An 8,204-nucleotide genomic window follows, 5' to 3' on the forward strand; every position below is an offset into this window, starting at 1 on the left:
AAAAGTAAAAAACAAGTCTTATCTGTTCAAAACTCTTTATAAAGTGCACTTTAACCACATGTACATAAACAGCCAGATGGGAGCAGTGCAGGAGCAGGTGGCCATTTATAAATGGCCCCCGCATTCACAGCCTGTGCGCGCTCCCTGTGAACGTGTGGCACCGCGACACCGATCACCGTATGGGACCTCTGTGTGAGGTCCCGATTCATGTATTCACTGTTTGGCCAATCAGTGATCACATGAATAGTAGTAAGCAATATGTCACTTCTGACATCATTGCTTACTACTTGTGAAATCTGTGAATGATCACACAGGTCACATGGTACAAGGCTATTCACAACAGCCTTATACCATGTGACAAGTTGTGACCAATCACAGTATTTCTCAATGGCTGCAAGAATGCAGTCAGAGAGAAGGAGAAATTATTGCTTTTACAGCCTTTATGGGTGTAAAAGCAATCAGTGTATAAAAAAAAAATCTTCATCACCCCCCAACTGTACTGCTAGGGTGACTGTATGCTAAAAAAAAAAAATAATATAAAAAAATACAATAAAAATGTAAAATGTGGGTTATTTTTTTTTTTTACTAAAAATATAACTGAATACATTTTGGCCAAGATTTATGAAGAAAGATTATTTATTTGCAAAATTGTATAAGAAAAACACTTTTTTTCAAACTATTTGGACTTTTTCATTTATATAGCAAAAAAAAAATTAAAAATTGCAGTGGTGAATAAATACCACCATGCTAAAAAATTCATATGGGTACAGTGTTGTATGACCGCGCAATTGTCATTCAAAGTGTGATAGCACTGACCAAGAGTCTGATGGATGTGACACAAATACAGTGGATTGTTTAGGTATATCCTACTAATAGGCCTCTTGCACACTGCAGCTTGAAAAAAACTGAGTACAGCAATTTTTTTTACTAAGGTAAAATGTAGCCCATTATGTTCAACGTGCCTTTGCACAAAGGTGTGTAAACAAGCGCCGCGTATTTCTCAGTTAAAAAAAAAAAAAAAGGGAAAGAAACTTAAAGAGGTGGAGATCTACATCAACAACATGGGAGAAATCAAAGATCACAAGGCAAAGTGTCGCCTCCTCACACCTGATTTAAACCCCTAATTGCTGTACTACTGTGTTGCATTGCACAATAATCATGGGTTTAAATCAGGTGGTGAGGAGGTTGCATATCTCAAACACACTTGGACCGCTTTTCAGAGGAGCAGCAGTGCCTGTGGCACTTATGAATGAGCCCTTAGTTGCATTCAGAAGCCGCACCCTTTGGGCTTGCTCACACGTAAAGTTGGGGGGTGGTAAAACTCTATTGTTGAGTCGCAGTTTTACTGCCCCCATCCTTACCCCCTTTCACTGCTAAAGCAGCAGCCAAAGGTGTATACATGCCACAACAGGAATTAAACCCCCTGTTGCTTTTGGTGGGTGCTACTGCTTGCCAATCACAACCCACTCTGCAAATGCCCACAACTGTATGCTTCTGCAGGATCGAAGGGGTTACTGCACAAGGTGTCAGGGCACTTGCAGAGTGACCTCATTCACTTGAATGGGTCATACTTGGCAGGTGCTACACCCACCAACCATGACGGGGTGTATAACTCCTGCTGCGACATGTGTACACCCCTGGCTACTGCATCTAAAGGGGGTGTGGTTGGGGCAGGGGTGGTAAAAACAGGTCTTAACTATGGGGTTTGACTACCACCCAAACTGCAAATGTAAATGAACCCTTACTGTTCGGAGCCTATAAGGCTGCTTTCACACTGATGTGCTGCGGTACTACATCGCGGGTGCAGTGCATCTGTGACTTTCCTGGGTTAGCTGTGCTTTGCCATAGACTTCTATTATATCCTGCAAGTGTGCTGCACTTTCAGAAAGTTCGCTTAACCCGCAGGATATAATAGAAGTTTGAGAATAAGAGTATCAAACCCACAGGAAAGCTGCAAGCACACTGCACTGACATGTGGTGTGGGCAAACCGCAGCACATCGGTGTGAAAGCAGCCCCATACTATTATGCCCAGTGTATTGCTTCTTGCTTACCTGAAGATTTCTTCTTTCCTGCTGCTGGCACCACTCTGGAGACCGCTAGTCGGGATAAGAGGTGAGTGCAGTTGTGGAGGCATTGGCTTATGCGGCTATTGCTCCCTGCTACAGGTCCAACTTTACAAGTAGTCCCTCTGCATTGCAGTCTGTTTGATGCTCTGGGATGGTGGGTAAGCAAGCTCAGATTGCGATCTACTAATAACCTGGCCTCTATTTACTGGTTGTTGACCCCCAATATAAGCAAAAGTTTTAGCTGTCATGAATGAGTTTCCCATTCATTAACAGCTTGCTTATGGTTGTGATCGGCTACAGCTAATCACATGGTACAACTGGCCGGCTACCATGTGATTGCTGTGGGCCAATCACAGATCACAGTAAGCAACCTGTTCATGAATGGAAAGCCATTCATGACAGATTGTTTAAATTGTTATCATGTGATTACTTTGACTAATCAAAGCAACAGGGGCAGACTGACAACTCATGGGGCCCCCGGGCAATAGGGGATCATGGGGCCCCTGTGTCCTTGCCCACACGCAAAGCACACCCACAAAAGCCAATAATAGGTACCAGGGGCATTTCATGGGGCCCCCTACTGACCCCGGGCAGTGCCCGAGTGCTCGAATGGTCAGTCTGCCCCTGCATAGCAATCACATGATACTCGGTTATCGGACACAGCGGTCACAGGAGCAGCACGCTGCTTGCTTCCCTACCGCAGTAAATGTGGTGGGCTGCTAAGTGGTTAAGATATGATTGTACCTTATGATTGGAAGTTATCAAGCACATCTCTTTTTCCATTGCACAGAAAAACTCACAGCATTTTCTTCTTTGAGTGCAGCCAAGATTACTCAGCACAATGCAGTTGTGTGCATGGGCTCATAATATACAATACTGCTACATTCAGAACTATAAATAAAGCTTCACAGATCTAAATGCAGATTTTTTAATGCCCATGTGCATCAGCCCCTAAAGTTTTGGGAAAGTTAGGGGTTTTGTGAGACAGGGAGGGAAGACTATTACTGTTCTTGCACAACACAACAAAAAAAATCTTTTTTCTTGGTGCCTTGCTTTTCAGATCTATATGTGTCAAGTAGTGTGGATCCCATGGAGGTCTACACTGCCTTGGTACATACAGACACTTTTGGACAAGTGTACTGGGGATTTCCAAGATGATGAAATCCTTTCAACCTGGAGGTTTAACTATCTGATGCCTTTACTGTGCTTGTCTTCTGTATTTTTTGCGTGGGGATGGTGGCCCGTTTTGTTCTTCCCCTCATTAGCATCTTGGGTCCACATGACTCAAGGGATCCTTGTTGGGTATTCTGGTCCGCTTTGGCACTTGGTGGTCTGTAGGAAGTGTCTGTTCTTTTAATTCATGTTCATTCATTATTTATGTGGATTATGATAGCAGGCCATGCCCCCTGAAGAAGATCTAGACTCTTGATTGAAACGTGTTGGGGCTTCCACCTGGATATTTTATAAGGACCGATGTACTGTATGGTGAATATGTCATACTGGAACCACATATTTTAGGGTATCCCATGCTAATTGCATTTAACCGTGTATAAATAAAATTAAAAATGTTTACTGTTTGGTTGCTGCCTTAAAGTCCCAAGGGGTATTGGTAGTGTGCTTTGCTATGGCAGCCCCATGTTTTTCCAGGGGGTTCTTTTTCTAGTTTTTTTATGTTATGACACTTATGTTGCTGTTATGTCACTTTGTTTAAAGCACTAGCACTTTATATATTTTGGACTTAAAGGGACACTAGGTTCATGTTGAGCACTTTGTTAATTTAAAGTGTTACTAAACCCAGGACCCTGCATTCACTATATCTGGTCTCCCACAGTACACACAACATGGAAATGCAATTATTTAAGTAAATATAAATTGGTAAATGCCTTTTCTCATCAGCATTTAGAACAATCTTGTGACTTCAATCCAGTTGAGCACTGGTTAAAGCTTGTAGGAGGAATTTTAATTTTGCTCTAGGAGGATGCAGAACCCCAGATCTCTGTCTGGACAGTGCTGATTGGCCCTGTGCTGATTACATGCACTCTCCCAAGAAAAACAAAAACTCTCTAGCTATACACACCAAACTGAGCATGTGTAAAGTGACTCCACAGGATATGTCTTATCAGGAGATAAGATGGGGGCACTGGAAGAAGGGAAAGATTAGAGAAGACAGGATCAAACAGTGTTTTTACACAATGCAGAGGGTTAACCCCTTAGGTTCCACAGTGAGTATAACAAGCATGCTTTACTGCATATACAGACTGAATTTACTGTTATGGGTTTAGTAACACTTTAAATTGCATCTGTTTAATCTGCTTTATGTGTTTCCATGTTTAGTGTCCAGTGTATTTGCATTATGAGCACTCTTTCCCCTGGGGAGCATAGGAGTTGCATAGCAGCTTTTTCACAAAAATAAACAATATCATAAGTACCTTAGATTGTACGCCCCTGGAGGGTTATGGACTGATGTGAATGTACAATATATATGTAAAGCGCTGCGTAAATTGACGGCGCTATATAAGTACCTGAAATGAATAAATAAATAAGTGCAGAGTATTGTTTTTTTTTTCAATCTGAAATGACTGTACTGTGTTCTTTCCTTCGCTACACTGTAAAACTTTTACTATCAATACTCTGCCACCTAGTGGTCATTCTGCACTTCATGTGCCTTACACAAATTAATTAAAAAGAACCTGCCCACCAAATGAAAAAAAAAAAAGCACAAAAGCACAGAAATAACAAATATTTTAAAAGCATACTTGCTCCTTTTTTTTTTCTTTCCTTAAACATTTTTTATTCACATGAAGTGTGCCATACAGATGCATCAAGGGTTCAACACTGGCCCTTAAACAGTGTTAATTGCAGGTTGTGTGGATATCACTCACAATATACAGTGCTTACATAGATATATAAAGTACATGCTACCCTTTGCAAGGTCATTACTGAGGAGTGTGCTGGAGTAATATTCCGGAGTGGTAACCTTACATATACTAAGGCTGGCCATATACAATTTTCTTGAGAATTTTGCTTTAGATTTACCAAAAATCATATAATATGAGGTCATACCTAAACAACACTTTCAATTGAATACAGTTAGGCAGGCCCTTGCACTACATAGTTGAAGGTAAATCTAAAGGAAATTGGCCAAAAATTGGACAGAAAATTGTATAGTATATGGCCAGCCCAACAAGTACATATAGAACAACATTTAAATGAGAAGGTCATGGCAGTCTGGTGAGTTCTCAGCAGTGGTGGTGGTACACGGTGGTGAAGTGGAGCACAAAGAACTGTGATCAGAAGTGGTGGATTTGCATGAAGCACTTTATTTAAACTAAGGAAAAGGAACGGTTGCACTTTATGGACAGATATATTGAGTTGAAGGACATATATGAAGCACATTTAAGGAGTTGTGTGTTTATATACTAGACAGTGCCCTTTATATATCTATGTAAGTGCTCTATAACGTGAGTGATATTTGGTTTAATACATAATTGTGTGTAGTACAGCAGCTATTTAGAAAAAGGGGGGATTTTAGTGCAGGTGTTTTTGTTTATGCAGGTTGTGTGGATACATGCGAATAGTGACAGCGCTTTTCAGCCTGTCATTTCTTTGTATGGGCTGAGCAGCCAAAGCTCTTGACATACATGTGTGATCATGTCAGGTGTTTCTAGGTCTAAACACATTCAGCCTGCATCAGTGAGCATCACAATTTTGTCTTTAAGTTCTGTATTTCTCTCCAGGGATGAAATTCCTTACGTACAAGGACATCAACAATGGATATAGTACTGTCCTCAGAGTAGGGTTAGCAGCATCTGTAGGAAAATCAAGAGAAAGGCTCTGAAGGAGAGGGGAGAAGAGGTGAAACACTTGTGACATCTGTGCTGTAACCAGGGGCAGACTGACCATTTGGAAACTCAGGCACTGACCGAAGGCCCGGGGTCAGTAGGGGGCCCCATGAGATGCCCCTGGTACCTTTTTCATAGGCTTTTTTGAGTTTGGGCAAGGACACAGGGGCCCCATGAGTTGTCAGTCCACCCCTGGCTGTAACCATGGCTGAAACAGTCCCCATAAAGTCAAACGTGGTAGCTTTAAAGGAAAAGTTCACCTTTGGAACATGTTCCAGCATCTACAGCCTTTCTCCCTGCAACCACTGTCACAATTAGAAGAAAATGTGGCCGTGCAGGACTCCGCTCATACGGCTGAATCATTCATTTACAGTTTCCTGTGGATGAATGCCTGAAAGCATCATCAGCCATTAAGGCTGGAGGCTTGTAGTTCACAATGAACTGTGAGGGTGCTGGGGTGGGTGTTCTCGTAGTTCATTGACTTTCCGTCGCTTAATTGCCTGCTATGCTAAGAATCTGCAGGACCCTAAGTTTGCATGCAAGATCTCCTGATCGTGGGTGCAATGCTCTGCAGGCTCGTTAGGAAAAAATAAACGCACATTTTATTTTTTACCTGAAAAAAATGTGCATTTATTCTTTTTACTAAGTGAACGTATCTTTTAAATTTCTCCCTGGATAAAACAGATGAAGAGTCTTCTCCAAAAAGGGGTTAGTATATCTCAGAGGAGAGCCGATATTCCAGTAAGGTGTGGCAGCACCCAAGTATTGCAGAGTTCCCCTTTAAACTATAACAATTCTAACAGCCTCTGCTTGCAAAAAACAAGGTCTTTAGCTCACTTCCCCCCTCCCTTATTTCCTGTGAAATAATGTGTTCCAGCTTGTAGCTGGTACTCTTATCTGTAGCTGAAGATAATCTAGCAAGGCCATGTTCTGAATTGCATAGAAAGTTTTTTGAATTTACAGAAAGTGAAAGAGGAAATATATGTATTGTTACATAATTGCTTATATGTATACTCTGTGAGATGTTTTCTCAAGGCACTTGGCTTGCTAGCTTGAGCTGCTTGCTAGGTCACTCAGCACTGATTAATAAAAAGTTTGTTTTCCTCAAATTCGTGTCCAGAGTTTTCCTGGTATTTCCAAAGTTGCTACTACAAAGGGAAAGTCATTCAAGCACCAGTGTCAGGTTCCTTAGAGGGTGAAACCGTAAGCTGGCAAGGCCCACATCAAGAAGAATCCCTCAAGGAATACTTATGATAGCTGTGGATGCTGGGAAGGATTTTGCCGATGTGAGCCTGTCATGGAGGCAGCAGGGAGTTCAACAATGTCCAGTAGAATCATAGTAGTGTGAGTGTGGTCACAGACATGGCTATAAATGGGCAGTCTGTTGGCGTGCATGTACAGTACGACCCAAAATGGCAGAGCTTCACAGACTCTGTAAAGCATCCAGCCCGAGTCAGAAAAGAATAAGGGGTACCAAATATAACCACTTCAATACTGGGCACTTTCATCCCCTTTCTGCCCAGGCCAGTTTTCAGCTTTCAGCGCTATCGCACTTTGACAATTGCGGGGTCAAGCAACACTGTACCCATATGAAATTCTTCTTTTTTTTTTTTTAAGACATATGAGACATTCGTTTGGTGGTATTTAATAACCACTGGGTTTATCTTTTGCTAAACAAACAAAAAAAAAAACCTAAATTTAAAAAAAAAACAAAAAATGTGTGAGGAAGAGACTGCCGATAATCGGCAAGTCTGTTTACAAGTGATCAGCTGTGATTGAACACAGCTGATCACATGGTAAAAGGCAGCTGTGATTGGCCCTTTACCGCAATCTGTGATCAGCTATGTCCAAAGCACACAACGGTCACAGAGCGCGCCCCAGGGGGCACACGTGAGGTGCGTTCTGGAAGGACATGCTCCCAGAACAAGAGAACCGTGCTGTAGCAGTCTTTTGGCTATAGTGCAGTATACAAGTGTTTAAAAATGGTGCAGACTTGCCACCAGGTTTGCGACTAAAAGTATTGCTACCAGAACTTGTAACTAAATGTGTCACAGTTGGACACTGTCACAATAATCCTGTCAGAAGTGACACTCCCCCATTAAAGGGCATAAAGTTGTGACTTACTGCAACTGGTGTAGTCCTCCCACACATAGGCTCATCCATGCAGAAAGTGCATTCCCATAGGAGTCTTCAGGAACAGGGGGACCTCCGAAGTGTGAACCACAGACTTCTACCTGTAAAGCAGTTTGCGGCTTCCACTCGCAAAGCATCTTTGGTACTGAGGCATGGTCACCT

The sequence above is a fragment of the Staurois parvus genome, unplaced genomic scaffold, assembly GCF_062004578.1.
Source record: "Staurois parvus isolate SC_StPar_1 unplaced genomic scaffold, SC_StPar_1.0 ptg001432l, whole genome shotgun sequence".
Taxonomy (NCBI): Eukaryota; Metazoa; Chordata; class Amphibia; order Anura; family Ranidae; genus Staurois; species Staurois parvus.